The following is an 18,016-nucleotide window of genomic DNA, read 5'->3' on the forward strand; positions in this document are numbered from 1 at the left end:
AGAAGGACTTGCGGCGAAAAGTACACCGTTCGTAGGGAAAACCCTCGCCATGCCAGTCGGTTGAATTGGAAGCAGTTTTAAAAATAGCTGCTTATAAGCGAACTGGAGTTGACGCTGTGAATGCGACACAACTACTTTGAAAAACGCTTTGAGGTCATTTTATTTCGGAGCTGTACGGGCCGCGGGCGACTGATTTAGGTTTTAAATCGGTCCCCCGCAGCCCATACAAGGCCAGAAAATCAGGGTGTCTCTTCGATTTGTCATTCCGGAATGCCTAAGGACTGCGCGAGAGCGGCCAAAGCAGGGTCCTCGCAATAGAAATGGGGAATAAAAAAAATCCCGGGAAATCTCCACTAACTTAAAACCTTAGGAGGGGCAAAGCATGCAGTGTATAAGTGTATTGTTGGCGCCTTGGCGTTTTTGCCAACGGAGATGCAACCATTGGAAGGTAGAGGTACACAGCTTTACTGTAAAAGTATCTTGTCTTTGAAGCGCAAAGTTCTGTAGCGCGAGGCGTAAACGAGTGTCCCGGTTTCTTTTCAGTATGCGTTACGAAGAGCTACAGCGCCAGGCGTAAACCAGTGTAGCGGTGTTTTTTTTTTTTTTGTACGCGTTACGTTCTAGCGCGAGGCGTAACCGAGTTTCCCGGTGTTTTATTACCGTAACTACACGAGACGACGACTACGACGACGACGACAGGAGACGCTGACAGAAGCAAATCCTAAGGGGCTTCGCCCCCTAAAAGCAGTACGAGCTTCCCTCGGACAAATCTAGGGCAGCCCACAGTGACCAATCGAGTAGCCATGGAACACTCTGCATTGCTCCCTAGCGACATTACTTCGGCAGCGCTTTTTGCGCAACAAGATTTTTTTAAGTATCTTACCTGAAACAGCCTGGGCCTTCAATTTTCTCAGCTCCAACCGAGCCGGATGTTGTCGCGGTGATCGATAACAGGGTAACTTTGGTCTTTTTGTTTAGTTTATCATTCCAACAAAGAATCTGCAAACTCGCCCTGAGAAAACGTCATGTCTACTGTAGGTTCGCCTTCGTGCCTACAAGAAAATTAAATGTCCGTTAAGCCCATGCATTGTTGATGTAATATGTTCATTAATCGCTATGACAAGACATTCATATTTCATTAGATCTGTTGAGTAACGATATTTCAACCCCCTTTTCTGGCATTTTCAGGTATCTTATGGCATCTTCCAGCAAAAGCAAAGAACACAGAGATAAAAAAACATTTTTTTGCTGTGCCATGCATGTCTGCCTTTACACGCAGATTATATCCAGCGCAGGACGCATCATTATCCAACAAACACTCCTAACGGCTCTCATAACGGCTCTCACACGCTGGCCAGCTCGCTCTCTATTCATTGCACCACGCTATTCTTAGTATTACTCCCCTTTCCATTTCTCTCTTTTTTTCGTTCTTTCCCTCCGTTATGCGGCAGCAGTTGTTTTCTTTTGTTTTGGCCTGTCCTTGTCCCTGTCATTCCACCGTGCCGCGGCTCTCTTAAAATCCTATTTCGAATTATTTTCATCCAGCCATTTTTATCGGACGCGGCCATTTTAAACATAATCTTTTAGTTTTGTTCCCTGTCTTAGTGCACCTACTTCGTTTGCCCGCACTCGTCCCACGAAAGAGAGCTCTCACCTCGCTGAGAAGACGCCCAGCAACGCTTCCTTGTTACTTTAGATTCCCTCCTCCTGGTATTGTTCGCTTTTTTTCTGTTTGTGGAAGCCCTCCTTTACGCCTTTATTCTCATCGGCTCTGGTCCCCGCTCTTGCATATCCTATACTTTTCCGAATGCAGGTGAATTCGGGAATGTTGTCGAGTGAGCCATTCTATTTCTGCCCGGATATGGACGCAGGCACGAAAGTGAGCTCAATAGCCTATATAAAAGGGCTCATGTGTAAAGCGTCGTAATGTGCGCCTCAGAGAGACGTGCCGCTTGATTTATCGTATATAGCAGCTGCGTAGAGGAAGGAAAAGGCGTTTCAAGAAAGAACACTCGAGAAAACCGGGAATTGAGAAATACATAATGGTAACGGAGATTTCATATTCTGTAGGACGATATGATTATGATTTTTTGTGTGCGTAGGACCTGAAAATCCGCTCGTTCTCTCGCCTCCCGGACGCGTATTTCCAAACGCTACGCTGCAGCGAGCACCCACGTGATATGTCGGTTCACGCGGTGTAGAACGATAATTAAACGTCGTCATTGGCTGCGCCCTAAACCCAAAGCGACCTTAAACATACCAAATTATTAACAAAACAACAGGTAGATTAGAGATTAGAAAGAAAATTAAATTTAGAAAAAGAAAAGGTTAGCCAATGAAAAAAAACTAAAACATAAAGTGCCTGGGGCTCGACCTAAGCCGTCAGCGCCAGTACACAGTAATTTACATCGAGGCCCCACAGCCCGAACGGACGGTAACCTCGTTTTGGCAGGCGCTAAAAGAATAGCGCGCGCAGTGACATCACACATGTCACGTGGGTGCTCTGTTTAGCGAAGCGTCCCGGGCTGGTGTTTTGGTACGTGTTTCGGCTGACCACACGTGCGTTCGCTTGCACTCTATGCACACCCTCTCCTATCGGCCACCTGTTCGACTCTGGAACTTCATATTTTGATATAAGGTGGCGTATATGCCTCCTGAAAACAATATCTACCCAGCCATGCACTTTAGTGTAGAGGTGAAGCCGTCTTTCGCGGAGATCGGCAAAATCGCAAGGCTAACGATGATATACGGAAAGAACAATGGAGAATCCGAAAGCCAAGGTAGCCAAAAAAGAGGCAAGGCAGATAGAAACGAATAAATGGAGAGAGAAAAAATGGCAGCGAAAACGTCGTTAGAGATGTACAGGGCTGAGAAATTGGACATCAGAAAGGAAAATTTCTACGATAATTCCCAAGGCAGTGCTTTGCTTTGTGAGGCTAGAGTAGGTTGTTTGCAAACTAAGAGCTTTGTGAGAAGTATTCACAAAATGATGGGGTATGCGTTGTCTGTAGAAAAGAAACAGAAACTACGCGCACATAGTGTTAGAATGCGAGGATCCATCCAAATCTACATTAGGGAAACATTCGGCTTCCAGAAGCCCCAGGTTTTCCGGGTGGCACAGAGGAAGTTATATTCAAGACTGTCGAGGCGACGAAAAGAAGATTAGAATGCTGGTGAAAGAAAAGCAGAGAGGGGAATGTTGCCTAGGACAGCCGCCAGCTGTAAAGGGAAAAAAAAGTATTTTGTGCGTAATAAATTTTTTGTGCCTGCCCTAAGCAGCTCTAGTATTAAACCAAGATTATAAAGCATAGGTATATTAGTCCTTTTTGTAAGATTACACGTCAACACCCCTCTACAAAGGGAAAACCAATAGTAATCATCATCATCGCGTAAGCTTGGTCTTTGTAAGCTGGCTTTCCCACGTTGTTTTGTTGCACATTGAAGCCAAGTGGCCAGCTCGGTCTCCTCCCTCCCCGCAAAAGTAGAGCAAGGAGACCACCGATGGCGATCGGGCCGCGGAGACAGGCGTAATCACGATGGCCGACAGGTCCCCAAATACCGCTATGGAGAAGACGCAAAACTGGCATGGCTACAGCCCTGCTGAGCGCCTTGTGGATGCGACGACTCGGATTAAGCTCGAGTGTGTTGCTAGCTAATTCGGCGTCGCTTGTTCGGCGTGTGATCGTCTTTGGTTTCCCGGTTCGCCTCATTGAACAACCGCAGTGTATAGCGATAACAAGTTTACTAGAAAATAAGTAATTTTCAAGGACCCGTGAGTGTAATATAGCTGTTCTTCAACTGCGCCCGAGTGTTTTCTTCTGTATATGGCACCCAAATTTATTGATGGGTGCCTAATAAAAACGGTTTTTATTCCATCTTTTTGGCCCGCGCCCATGCTTTGATTGTATTTTCCTTGCGCTGAAATGAAAACATACATTGTAGGCAGCATCCGGTAAACTGCAGCAGACCTTTCCTAATCACTGCCTACTTGTTACACACCAGCATACCACAACCTCTGCTGGCTTACGCATGACCAAAAAACCGACCATTTAAATGTAATTTTTGGCCGAGTGTTATTACACAGCCTCCAATGTTTGCAAGCTGGTGCATTATAGAACTGAACTATGCACTCCTTAGTGTCTTCACTCCCTGTCTGTTTCCCACCTCCGTGTTCTCTGTCTTGCTTCCTACACCGTGCCTACGATGCGTCGCATCAGTGTTGCAGATGTCCCGACGTTGCAGGTGTTCGCCTTTTTGTCATACTGCAAAGAAATTCTCTAAGAGCCAGCGCGCCACCCCTTTCCGAGCATCTGTCATCGTTACCGAGCTCCCTACGCAAACAGTGCAGGATAGATGGCCCGTAAGCGAGCCGCATACCACCACGCAAGGCTGTAGATGTTGACGGTATCGCGTGCCCTGTATGTCCTACTCCAGACCGTGGCGTAACGACGGCTTGTATTTCGGGAGTCGGCAGGTCGTATTGAAAGGTGCGCAAGGCTTGGTTAGCGGTAATGGGTTCGGTCGTCGTGATAACACACAACAAACGCCTAACATGGCCTCTGTCAGGTATGGAAGGAAAGTAACAGTACGCTGGAGGGAAAAAATACGGTGTCAATGTTTGGGCACTAAATGAAATTTTTACTCCGAAGGTACACCTTGGCCCCGAGACACGCCGTTGTGGATGGTTAAGGATTCATTTTGACCATGTAGAGATTTGAGTGTGCGCCGATGCCTGGATTACGTGGGCTTTTAGTAGTCTTGAGGCCCACCATAACAGCGGCCTCCCCGTCCTGAAACTGATGCTGCGTCCGGGACATAGTAGCGAAAGGCCGCAGCCACAGGGCCACCGGGGAGGCTGTCGCCTGGGTGGCTGTACGAGCCGAGCCGCCTGGTTCGCCAGATCATTTCGGACACAGTAGCGAGCCGGTAAGTGGTTGGCATTTTTTTACTTTGCTTTTTTCATAAGGGATTGTATTTTTTGAGGACGTCCTTGCTCCGGAGCATTCCGGTTGTCTCATCACTGTCGATAATAGCCCAGTGGGGAAAAGGCGAGTGGGACAGAGCTCAATTATTATATTATAACTGCTAAACCAGGCAACAAGACTCTACGCGCGCATCTTAGCTGCGGCAAAGAAATTAGCCTGGAGGCAGAATAAATATCATTGATTACAATGAAAAGATAACTGCAATGGTACAAATTAGTGCTTCGAATGAGTGAATGAATAAAGGAAACATTACAAAAATTTAAAACGGTGCTAACACACAAGCCAAAAAATTGAATTGACCTTTAGTTGCTGTGAGCACCGTAAGGTGCCAATTCTTTTTTCGTGTGTTAGCGCTGTCTTGAATTAACTTAAGAACCTACTGGCCGAAATCACCACCCTAACTCAAAATGATCCATCTACCCATTTTTTATGCAGTTTTCTCATGGTCCATTTTTCTTACGTTTATCCACTCCCGTGCTCTTTTCCCGAAACAAAACACCCAGCCACACATCTAGCGGAAGCAATGGCGCAGAACGCGATCACGGGCTCAAATATTCCTGGGACTGGCCGCACATTTCTCGCGCCATTCGGTGCCCGTTGGAAGGGCAAAGCGACCCGCAATTACAAAGCGCTAAAGAAGGAGGTCCCAGTTTCGGATTCCGGCGAGAAGCGCGGGTTGTGCAGAAACCCAAAGCTCACCCCGGACAAATAAAGCTTGCACTAAAGTGTCGCACACGGTGGAAAGTATTGTCGAAAAAAAATAGGCCGTCCACGATGAGGTGTCGGTTTGAAAGAGCTAGACGGAGCCTACATGCGATGCATGGGTTCTACGCGACAAAATGCACCCGAGGACTCGCCGTGAAATAAGTTCTGTTTTTATTACGCCACCTACTTTCGTTCTCTACCTCTTTCATTTTTGCGTTACGTGGATGACAAAAACAAGGACAACGCTTGGTGAACGACAAAGGGGCTGTGCGGAGGGACGGGCCAGGTGTGTTATTGTTAGATCGATGCGCGCCTTTTATTGGTGGGATACGAAGGGACGCTGCTCTGTCGTGCTTGGAATGTGCCTGCACTCTGTATAGGGTCATTTCAGGTAATTCCTAGGTAGGGTCATTCCTATATAGGGTCATTTCAGGTAAAGCAAATGCATAGGCATAACTTGGAACCCATAGTACCCAGGAAGCCGCCCCGCCTAGGAAATCTATCTCACTTGTTCTCTCACGTAGGCCTCTGCTCTCTTCTCGGTAAGGGACTTATAGACCAGCTACGAGGTATTATCAGTTAGCGTGTCGAAATCGGGAGGTATTGCTGGGAGCAGAAGAACAAGCTCAAGGAGGAGTGCCCTTTGCCTGCGGCTGTCGGTGTACCTGGTGGTAGGCTAAAGATGTTTCTCTACAACCTTTGCACCTTGGTCTTCATATCACCATTACCTCCACACACTGGTTCTTTGAACATCCGTCTCGTTTTTTAAATCTTTTTGGCGCTAGCAACCATCTCGCCACAACACTGTGGACAACTCCAGAAATGTTTAAAACATCTTTAAGGCCGCTTACCGGCACACACGAGGTTCCTGAATGTGCTAGCCTCAGATAATTTTTTATCAAGATCTTCCGTTTTCCCCCACACATATCTAACAAGAATAGAAGACTTGAACAAAGAAACCGTCACTTTCGTACTATTCATACCACCACTCTAGACTGGTGAGACCTGGATTCGCTTACGTGTGCTTGAAAAACTCCCTAATGCAGTTTTACTTTCATTAATGAAAGTACAGTCTAAGGAGGCAGAAGATCGGCTAAGCAAGGCCGGATATTCGTCGCTGCTTCTTACCTCCGTGGCGAATAAGCTCTTGCGGGACGTGAAACGTTCTCTTTTAAAAACTGAGCCGTGCGACTTTAAAGCAAGACTGAGGGCTACAGGTGAAATGGAATTGTTCCGTACGCATACACCACCTGTCAGATATCTAGGACGTTATCCGATTAGAGCGCCCAGCAACGTGGGAAAGAGATTTTTTGCACCCAAAAAGCCAGAGCTTTTAAAATACACTTTAACCGGGTGACAACAAAAAAATAGCTCCAAAATAGTGACAACAATCTATTGCGAACGTCAAAGATGTAGGATACGTATTTCTTTTTTCTGTTGCTGTAAATACGTACTCCAGACTTTGGAATGCTTCAACTATTGATTGGGTTAAAACATTTTGAAGGCAAAGAGTAGTAACCATTCACCCAGAGCACAATAACCATTCATAAATTCAGTTGGAAGTTGGGAAATTTAGGGGTACGAATGCACAGGGAGAAATGAACCGCTTAAGATTTTTTGGATGCCAACGTGTTATTGAATGTATCGTAAAATAACCGCAGATAGCGGTTCAAGAACTGTGGGCCCGCAGAAATATTTGTTGGGATAATACCAACTATGCATAAATCAAAAGTAATGTAAGCAGACATAGAAAGCGTACTTCCGATACTGTATTCAACAAGTCAGTGTCGATGTAGATTATAAAAGGAATATATAGTATCTTCGATGATTTCGAGAAGCTCTCTGAAGTATTTAACAGTAAGCTACCTCTGCCACTAAAGAGAATAGAACATGTACAAGGAACCCGTACCTCGATGATGGCACCAGCTTGTGATGACTTTTTAACACGAAAGTGCTTTATTCCGGGATTCACGAAGATTTCACTTCGTCATATCCGTCATGGAAGTGACGCCAGTACAACGAAGAAAGCGGCCTGTAAAGGGTGCACCCCTGCCCACAGGGTGTTCTTGCGGGGAAGCAACCTTATAAACTAAAGAGTATGTTCTAATTCGGGTTGTTTGTTTTCGGGTTTTATAATTTAAAACAAAAGTGTTTTATGCCGTGATACCCCAAGATTTCACTGACGTCATATCCATCATGGAAATGACGCCAGTACACCTTTCCTAAAGCCACCCGCCAGCAGGACATTGCTCGCCAAGCACACCCATAAGGCATCCGCCGAACCGCAAATTATGGTTAGCTGCAGAATTGGCTGGACATTTCACTTTCGTGCGTTACCGATTCCTACGACAGAAAAATCAACCACAGTTTTTGGAAGGAACTTTGGAACTTATTGGACACCCCGAAATAAAACTTAGGGCGGGCTAACCACCCATGAAAACAGGAATGAATGAAGAAACGCTTAAGGATCGTAAACAGGCGTTTTGGATTATGGAGCGATGTGGGGCCGAAGATATCCTGGTTCAGATTAAGAGAAACAGGTGCAGTGGTGATGACCAGGTGATGACGAAAACTAATGAACAGTGATGGCCAGCGTAACAGAATTATTATCGAAAGACAGGATTGGAATTACAGGACCAATTACTCGATGTTGGGGTGGGGTGAATAATGGGCTTGGACAGATCAAGGTAGGACCAAAAGGCTAAGAGAGAGGCCTTCATCCTGCTATTTACAGGAACAGGCTGATAATCGTGTTAATGCTGATAATAATGTATTATTAGTAGGAATATATCAAAATACATTTCTAAAAAATAATCAAATGATTGGTCGATCTATGGATTGATTGATTGATTGATTGATTGATTGATTGATTGATTGATTGATTGATTGATTGATTGATTGATTGATTGATTCATTCATTCATTCATTCATTCATTCATTGTCTGACTGACTGATTGATTGATTGATTGATTGATTGATTGATTGATTGATTGATTGATTGATTGATTGATTGATTTATTGATTGATTGATTGATTGATTGATTGATTGATTGATTGCAATAATGTTGGTGGCGTTGTTGACGAAGACAACGACGATGATAATGATGGTGATGACGACGAGGATGCTTGCGATGACGATGGCGGTGGCAACGATGATGACGGTGAATGTAGAATGCATTGCTCTGCCTGGTCACACATTGTTGGCGATTTTCTCGTGGTAACACCTGGTCCCGACTTCCTATTTTGGGCAGCCCAGACATGGGTTCCTTAAATAAATTTTCTCTCTCAATGCCACGACAAAGCTGACGCAGACTGTGGTGCCGCCCAGGGAATTTCCTGGGAGGCTGTTCAGAATATTTCCCGAAAGAAATGTTTTCTGCAGATGATGGAAACGTGGTATTGACAAAACAAAACGCAGCAAGATTAGGACTAAAATGAAAGTGAATTACAACTTAGAAGGGCACAGACGCGGCACGAGGGAAAAAAAGTTTAGTCACGTGATCGCGCTGCGGCAAAATGTGTTTTCATTTTTTTGCCCCCTTGACCTGCGGATTCCATAGACGCTATCGACAGAACCGCCCTGGCCAGCACCCTCAATCCGTTCATCTACTTTCTTTGCTGACCGTAGCTCGACGCTGTAAGCACATTTGGCCGTACGTTATTTTTGTTTTGCTTTTTGCCTTTCCCTTCCATTGGCGTGAATCACCCTCGCGGGAAATTTATTCTTTGCTGTCAGCCTTAAATCTTAAGCCTTGAAGCAGCTCTTGGGCTTCACATGTCTCGGCTTATAGCGCCCAGAGTCAGGAGATTTTTGTCAGCCTTATGTCTCTGTTTAGGGGTTGCCTCTGGAAGCACTCAACCGCCCACTTATGTTGTTTATGTAGTAATTGGCTTCATACGTGAAGCCTAACTTTACGAGCATTCTGCTTTAGAATGGCCATAAGAAAGCAACCTTGTCTCTTCCGATTAAGTTTTTTTCTGAAACTGCTTTATTCTTGCTAACAAACTGAACCGAACTGCAGGTTAAAACCAATTGTTTCTGCATGTTGCTATTCACTCTGCGATTACAGAACCTTGCCGAGGTTGGCAAAATGTGAAAATTTTGAGAAAAGAAACCATCATCTAGTAAAACAACATAAATTTTGTAGCTAAAGAAGACTTCATAGACCCCAACGTAAATTCTTCGGCGAACTGCCCCTATAACGCATGGACATCTTCAAGAGCATTTCCAGGTAGGAGTCTAAAACTCGCGGAGTAGACTACGATGCAATTTTTTTTTCTAAACGTGGATCAGTTTGCGTATTCGTAAATTTGAGGAGCGCAGAAAATGCGCAAACAAAAGTTACCGGCTCTTCCCCTCCTCCTCCCCCCCCCCTCCCGTTAAACAACAGCAAGAAAAGTGTTTCGTGATAATAAAGTCAAAATGCAAGAAACAGGCAATGACTTCGGTATTCCTACCCGGTGGGAGCCAGTTCAGGCGGGTCGCTTTGTTTTGCCAGCCGACAGGTAGCGCTTCGTAGCACACGGCTCAGGTAACCCACAGTTTTCAGTCTCTAGTTTCGCCAGGGCATTGATGCGTAGTCGCTTATATATTACTTGTTTACCCCTTTCTTGTTCTCCTTTCTTTATTCCCCAAGTTGTTATTCCCAACCTTGAGACATTTCGCCACTCAGTCGAAAGTTCAGTTCAGTTCAAATCAGTGAGACAGAAAACAGCTAGGTCGACGACCGCCTCCCTCTTTACTATCGGAGAACGATATCACAAAACGGCAAACAACACAAACAGTGAAGAGCGAAATGAAGTGGACGGACCAGTCCCCAGAGAGCTGAAACGCAAACGCCTTATGTCGGCGTCGTCTGGAAAACGGAAGCTCAGCCAGTCTTCGCAGGAGTGTGCCCAGGGTGAGAAGTTTTCCGTCTTCCGAAATGGACTTTGAATGAGGAACAATGTATCGCTTCGACAGGTCTCTCTTTTCTTACCCACCCCATCGTCCTTTTATTTATTCACTTCTTGCGTCTCACACCTCTTTCTTTGGGTGCCACACCCGCAGGTACGAGTACTTCTTGCATCTATAACTCCAATCTGAGGTCCTTTTTATCTTTTTTCGTCCACGAAATACAACAAAAGAATATCAAGAGTGAAAAAGACATTGCTATACACATAAAAGAAAAACCAATGACCTTACCTTTTCATCAAAGAACAATGGAAAAGGGAGAAAAAACAAGCTCAAGTTTTGAGTCTTCTCCGCCCTGGTGGCAATTTAAATACAGTGCAGGTGCAGCGCACTTCCTTCAGTAAATTCAGCGCGGAGCAAAATGCGCGTGGAGAGATCGCGGCAGAAACAGTGAGTCGTGAAAGAACGGCTGTCTCCTCCGCTGCAGAATGGCACTCCAAGAACACAATTTTGTCGTTCGCTACAAGAGGAGAAAACTACACAGTAACCCTGATGGTCTGGGCCGTGCTTTCTCGGCAAAGGAATGCTACCCAGAATACATTTCTGTTCTTGTTTATCTTGCCCTTGTATAGATGGTTAGGTGCGCATTTATTTCATTTAGTGTACGTATGATATGCCTTGTTTATTGAGCAGTCTTATTTGGAGTAATACTTCATTTCGTTGTACCATCCTAGCGGCCCCGTAGTCTTATTGCTTATCCAGCTTCTGCTGGAAATAGTTATAGCGGGGCACATTGAAGCTGGTTGCCGTTTCAAGGGCTAGGATCTTCATAATTCTAGGTGTGACGGGCTAATTGCAGCAGCACAAAAAGATGTGCAACAGCTCATCAAGGCATGCGGTGTACCATTGAGGAATTAGTGCGCCGATATTCACTCATGTGGTGTTGACGGATTGCTTTTATTGGATTGAGTTTGATTTGGGGGGAACTTGGTGTCTGTTCCCTATGGCAATGCTACTGGCCACTTTAAAGCCTATTTCGGTTTTGAGCCCGATTGTAACGCGCACGCAACTATTAAGGCTACCTTTTAGCAAAAAAGTATGCGTGTTAGAATCGTGAAAATACCATAGCTCCTTTTCCGGGAAGGCGTCCGCTCCCCTCACCTCAATTCTTTGGCCAGGGTTCAAGCGGGACGGGTCGTGGTGCTGAACCCGCCAGTCAACTCCATCCTTTCTCGTTGATACCATGTAACCCGAGATTATGCTATCACTGTTGGTGACCTCGAGGCCCGTCAAGCACCCACTTGCCAAGGCCGCCTTAACGACTGATAACGTTCAGTGGAAATGCTGAAAAAATCATCGCTGGGCACACCACTTTCAACGGCAAGTTTCGGCAGCGTGCTTCGCATCATTGTCATGCCCTTCTGGCGTGTCTGACGACGCTGTGGAATCCGTCCTAAACGAGCCACCCAACAAGGATTATGAGAGGGGAGCGCATATGTCTTACCGGCGCTTCAGCATAGAAAGATGAAAGGCGGCTTGGACCCCAGGTGGATTGCATCAGCGGAGGCGACCTAAAGCTCACCCCTGAGCAAGAGAGAAACGTTGCTCTCAGTGTGTGTGTTTGCTTTGGGGCGGCACTCTCACCGCCAACGATTCTGCGTTCCTGACTGTAGCAGAGAGAAAAGGAAAAAAGGAGACGGACCCTACACGTTTATTTAATATCGCGCGCGCAAGAAGGTCCAGCCTGTTCTCGGAGATCGAAATGTAAATACTTGTATGGAGTTTTTTTCTTTCTCCTTCAACTTCGTCATCATGACTGGCCTGCCACGACATCAACCACAGTCCACTTCGACCATGCTACCCCGGTTCACAACAGTGGATATTCAGATCCAATCGTTCCCAATCATTTATTTTTCAAGCATCAAAAAGGCACCGAAAGAGTAACATTCAAACGCCGTTAGGACCTAACAAGGAATGTCACAATGCGTGAGAACCTCACTCCTCTCCCTCTAGATCTTAGCGCTCGAGCCGGTGAGGACGCCGCTTTCCGATTTGAGAAGCTCCAAAAACGGTGATTCTCCCCTCCTCTCGCACACCATGCCAGCCGGGATGTGCGTTCAAACGGTCTCAACGCTCACATTTGATTTGGCTTACGGTCGGTCCTTCGGTTTTTCGCCAGTATGGGCATTTCGTTGCCGTCATTCATGTTCTGTCCTCGTTTGCGTCTATTCGGCTCCATTTTCCGTTGGTACACAGGCAATCGGCACGTCGGGAAGCGGGAGGTGACAAGGACCCGCTGCTGCTGCAGCAACGCCGCCGGTAGTTGCGCGAGGGCAGCGCCACAGCTGCATGCTCGGCTAGACGTCACCTCTTTCAGAACCTCCTCTGTCGCTCCCTCTTCTTCGTACCGTCTCTCTCCTCGGATAAACGGCGTGAATTTACGGCGACACGCGTCATTCATTGTTCACGCAATAAAGGTTCTCTAGTGGCGCACGGTGTTTCAATAAAATTAGAATAAGTTTGTTCGGTGGTGCGTTTTCACATAACTACTAGCATGGAGTCCCCGATTATAGTTTGTTGGTCACTAATTACACGAGCGATGTGCGTTGAATACGACGGTATAAAGCATGACTGGACAAGTCTTATTCCTCTAAACAAACGGAGGAGTTGCATATGAATGTATATCAGGAAATGTAAAAATAATTTATGTTTTATGATAGCTTCGTGTTGAGATGGGGGCGCAAAGGTGGAGACGGGTGCTTCCAGCACTCTTTCATTTCGTTATACATTTGATAAGCTATCTTGTCAGGGATGTGCACATACCGACGCATTCCAGTAATTGGATAAAGATTGGCGGCCTTCACTAAATCCTCTAGTAGCAGTAAGATTTGCATAACTGAATGGGGCTTTTTATTCGTTTTAAAGGCTTTTACAGGAATTAGTTTGAATATTTTAGGTATTTCCCTATAACAGTACGGGTTTTAGTCAGGGGTTCTCTTTCTTCCTTTAGCTTCTTTGCTGCGTATCGCGAACACCATGGAGCCAGTACTACAGCCATGATATAACAAACGCTCTTGAATTGTTCTCACGTGAACACTCTTGGAGAACCTGATGGGCAACATCATCCACAAGGAAGATTTTACGCAGCAAAATCGAGGAAGAAGGCCTATGTTTAAATTAAAGCGACAGAACATTCCCCGTGCGCTTCCCAGTTCTGGAACAGGAAGAAAAATGTCACACAAACACACACAAGCACAAACAAGGTGGGCGTGTGGGCCGGCGTAGTCGGATTCGTAGAATTAGGTTTCTAGATCCTCAGGGCCCACTTCAGCTTTTCTTGTCCCTCGCGCTGTCCCGTAGGGCTAATGGCGACCATTGTCCCGCGCTAACCTCCTTACCTGAGTATTGATTCGGCAGCAAGCCGTCTTTTCACCTAACGCTCCCTTTGTTCCCCAGAAGAGAACTTGGATTTTCTTCTGGGGAACAAATGGTCATTCGCGTCCCCGAGGCACGTGCGGCACCATTACTGCTTCAGCGCAGCTCTTGGAATATCGGAAAACTGTTCCCCCCATTTCCTAGTTTTCCTGCGGAGAGTCGTACTGCACTCCTGAGTCACTTCAAGGTGGAAAGATTTCTTTCCGAAGAAAAAGTATAGAACAATAATAATAAATTAGAAGTGAAGAGAGAATATTGTACAATTCCGTGACAACGTGGCTGGGTTGAGCTGGATTTGTTCAGTTCCCTCGTACCATTGTTTTCTGTCCTTACGTTTCTATGTAATGAGATATTGATTTAAGCCTACTTTGTCTCAGATTAGGCTCAAGAATCACTCGCTTTTCGCGTCGTTCAATTTCAATTCTTGCCCGACCGCTACCACGTGCCTCTTTATTGTACTTCAGGATCCTTCTGTCTTACAGTTATGGGCATACACCCTTGTTACAGGCGCATTAGTGCACTTTATTATTGCAGTCCGCTATACAGGCGCTTTCGTACCATGAAACGTCTTTCGCCCTAACGGCAGCGCACACGAATGCGCTAAACGTGCGCTCCCCTTTACAGCATCCACGATAGTCACCGACCTTGAATGATTGTTCCAAGTCAATAATTTGAACAAGGGTAGAGTTCCGGTCAGCAAAATCCTTAAAAAAATTACACCATCTTCCCGTGGGGAACCATGAGGAGGATGCGAAGCATCATGGGGGTTCCGTGTAGGTTCCATTGTGTTGCCGTCATGTTGTTTCATTTATCGGAGCAGGAATGGGAACGTAGTGTGAACCCCCATGTAGAGACAGAGAAACGTATACAAAAGTAGAGAAATGTAGAAACAGCGAATATTCCGACACCCGCGTTACCTGATCAAACACCTCCTGGTTCCTCGTCTTTCTTTATTGCATGCTCACGCTCCTACCCGCTGCCCGCCCTCTTCTTCCTCTTCTCTGGTTGAGCTGCAAGGCGGGTGGCGCTTCCCGCCACAGCCTTCCCACGGGAAATTCAACATCCTCCTCTAAAGTTTTCAGTTCGTCGTTTCAGTTGACGTTCAGCTTCGCGTGCCTTCGTTGTATCAGTAGTTTCTTGACGTAGTTTGAATGAGTGAAGGGCATAAGGCGCGTTCGTAGCACATGCTCCCGTCTCCGGTTGTAGCGCAGTGGGAAGAGCGCCACGTTCTTCCCGTTGCGGCCAGAGAGCCGTGGGTTCGGAACCGGGCGCGGCCTAACTATTTCTTTTTATTTATAGTCGACTGCGCTGACGTCAGGCCAAACGCTGACGGGGCTGAAGAGACGGGCATGCGCAGTACAGTGCGGACGGCGGACAACAACGAAAACAAGGGAGGGAGGGCATGATATGCTTCGCATCTAAAACAGGCGTCGCAGGGCATTCGCCATCGTTGCTGTGTTGCCTAGCCCACTGGAGGGGTCATGGGGGACGCTGGTTCTTTTATGGTACCGGTGTGGAGCTGGAGTCGCTTCGGTGACGTGGGTACCACGTGACTTCGGGGAGTGCAGAAGGCGAGGCACAACAGGAGCCAGCTTGGCGATGCAGTGGTCATGCAGGCGGTTATTAGTGATGGGCGGTAGTGGCAAGCCGATTGGGCGCTGTGGTCGCCGGTGCAGTGAGACCAAGCTTCCGTCGGTACCGTGAGGCTCCATGCGGAAGACTGTCGGAACACCTGACCAGGCGACAATCTGCATGCAAAACAGGCGTAGCAGGTGAGCGTTCGCCATTGTTTCTGTGTTGCCGAGCCCACTGGAGGGGTCATGGGTGACGCTGGTGCTTTTATGGTACCGGTGTGGTGCCGGGGTCGGGTCGGTGACATGGGTACCACGTACGTGACTTCGGCGAGGGCAGAAGGCGAGGCAGAACAGGAGGCAGTTTGGCGATGCAGCGGTCATGAAGGGGGCTATTCGTAATGGGCGGTAGTGGCAAGTCGATTGAGCGCTGTGGTCGCCGGTGCAGTGAGACCAAGCTTCCGTCGGTACCGTGATGCTCCGTGCGGAAGACTGTCGGAACACCTGCCCAGGCAACAATATGCATGAAAAACAGGCGTCGCAGGTGAGCGTTCGCCATCGTTGCAGTGTTGCCGAGCCCACTGGAGGGGTCATGGGTGACGCTGGCGCTTTTGTGGTAGTGGTGTGGCGCCGGTGTCGGTTCGGTGACGTGGATACCACGTGACTTCGGGGAGTGCAGAAAGCGAGGCAGAATACGAGGCAGTTTGGCGATGCAGCGGTCATGAAGGGGGCTATTCGCGATGGGCGGTAGTGGCAAGTCGATTGGGTGCTGTGGTCACCAGTGCAGTGAGACCAAGCTTCCGTCGGTAGCGTGAGGCTCTGTGCGGAAGACTGTCGGAACACCTGCCCAGGCGACAGCCTGCATGAAAAAAAACGTGATGATAAAACTGGCCGCTCGGACGACCCTGTTATCACACCGAGTTTCAGCTACTTGTCATAATCCATTAGTACACAGTGAAGATCTAAACATCACGTATCCCCTGTATACTGTCAATACATGGACGTCGACGAAGGGTGCATGGTTACAGAAAACGGCTGTAAACCGTATTTTATAGTAACTACTTAAACACAAAGCATACCACATTTAACACCAAAAAATGGGGTTCGATCGGCACCAGAATCCCGGGACGCTCGCCGCCGAGTCTGTACACAAAGCAGCCGCGTCGGCGGATTGCCTCGAAAGCGCGTCATCCCTATTTCATATCTGCCGCGCTTTCGAGGCGCTTTTTCAAAGAAAGTGCTACGAGTTGTGGCGCGCCTCCGCCAGAAACCGGGCGCCGGATAGTTTTTTTTTTTATATAGTAGGGAGGAGGTGCGGTGCGGACTACGGACGTCAACGCGGGTGACATCGTGAGTTACTGAAATGCTCTGCATTTAAAACAGGCGTCGCAGGTGAGCGTCCGCCACCGTTGCTGTGTTGCCGAGCCCACTGGAGGGGTGATGGGTGACGCTGGTGCTTTTATGGTACCGGTGTGGCGCCGGTGTTGGGTCGGTGACGTGGGTACCACGGGACTTCGGGGAGTGCAGAAGGTGAGGAACAACAGGAGGCAGTTTGGCGATGCAGTGGTTATGAAGGGGGCTATTCGTGATGTGCGGTAGTGGCAAGTCGGTTGGGGGCTGTGGTCGCCGGTGCAGTGAGACCAAGGTCCGTCGGTACCATGAGGCTCCGTGCTGAAGACTGTCGGAACACCTGCTCAGGCGACAATGTGCATGAAAAACAGGTGTCGAAGGTGAGCGTTCGCCATCATTGCTGTGTTGCCGAGCCCGCGGGCTGTACATGACTATTCAGCGGCGCAACCGTGAGCCCCAGTTGGAAGGTTCGTTGTTTCGTCTTGGACAGTGCTTATCGCAGCAATTGAACCATCTGCACTTGATTTATTCAGTACTTTACAAATGTAGGAGCTTTGCCTTTATAAACAATATCTTCACTTAGTATCATCTGGCCATTTGAGCTGGCCATTTTTTGTTAAGCTCTCGAACATACGCAGGGCCACGCGAATAGCCACAGTACTTCTAGGGTTTTGTCACTATAGCTAGCTTCGGTGTTTCAAAATAGCATATACTGCTCCAACTAATTGCCTGTACAATGCTCGTAGCCCTGTTTTGCCGCAGTGAAGCTGAACAAGAAATACTCTCAAAAATAGGTTCATATCCGAATTTTACGTGTTGACGTTACAGGCGGGCTTAGAACGACGTGTTAAGGTTTGTCTACCGTTTTGTTTACCTCAGGTACCCGGATTCAGCAATTAGTCTCGGAAGAACAAGCCCAGCGATCTCCAGTTGCTTAATTTTTTTCCTTGCATTAACTAGAAAACGTTTCACTAACAATAGAAACAAAGGCATAGTATTAGGACAGCAGGACGGGCTGTTCGGGGATATGCATCAGAAGTGAACTTTTCTTGGGTGAAGTTCCCTGATATTTCAAA

At 47.2% G+C, this 18,016-nt stretch overlaps 1 pseudogene; it reads right to left on the reverse strand.

Moving 5' to 3' along the window:
* Positions 1-15,437: 15,437 nt before the first annotated feature.
* LOC144168484 (uncharacterized) lies at positions 15,438-17,335 on the reverse strand (annotated as a pseudogene).
* Positions 17,336-18,016: the final 681 nt, after the last annotated feature.

Source organism: Haemaphysalis longicornis, unplaced genomic scaffold, assembly GCF_048455015.1.
Source record: "Haemaphysalis longicornis isolate Haplotype H1 unplaced genomic scaffold, Haemaphysalis longicornis Haplotype H1 scaffold_2, whole genome shotgun sequence".
In the NCBI taxonomy this organism is placed as follows: domain Eukaryota; kingdom Metazoa; phylum Arthropoda; class Arachnida; order Ixodida; family Ixodidae; genus Haemaphysalis; species Haemaphysalis longicornis.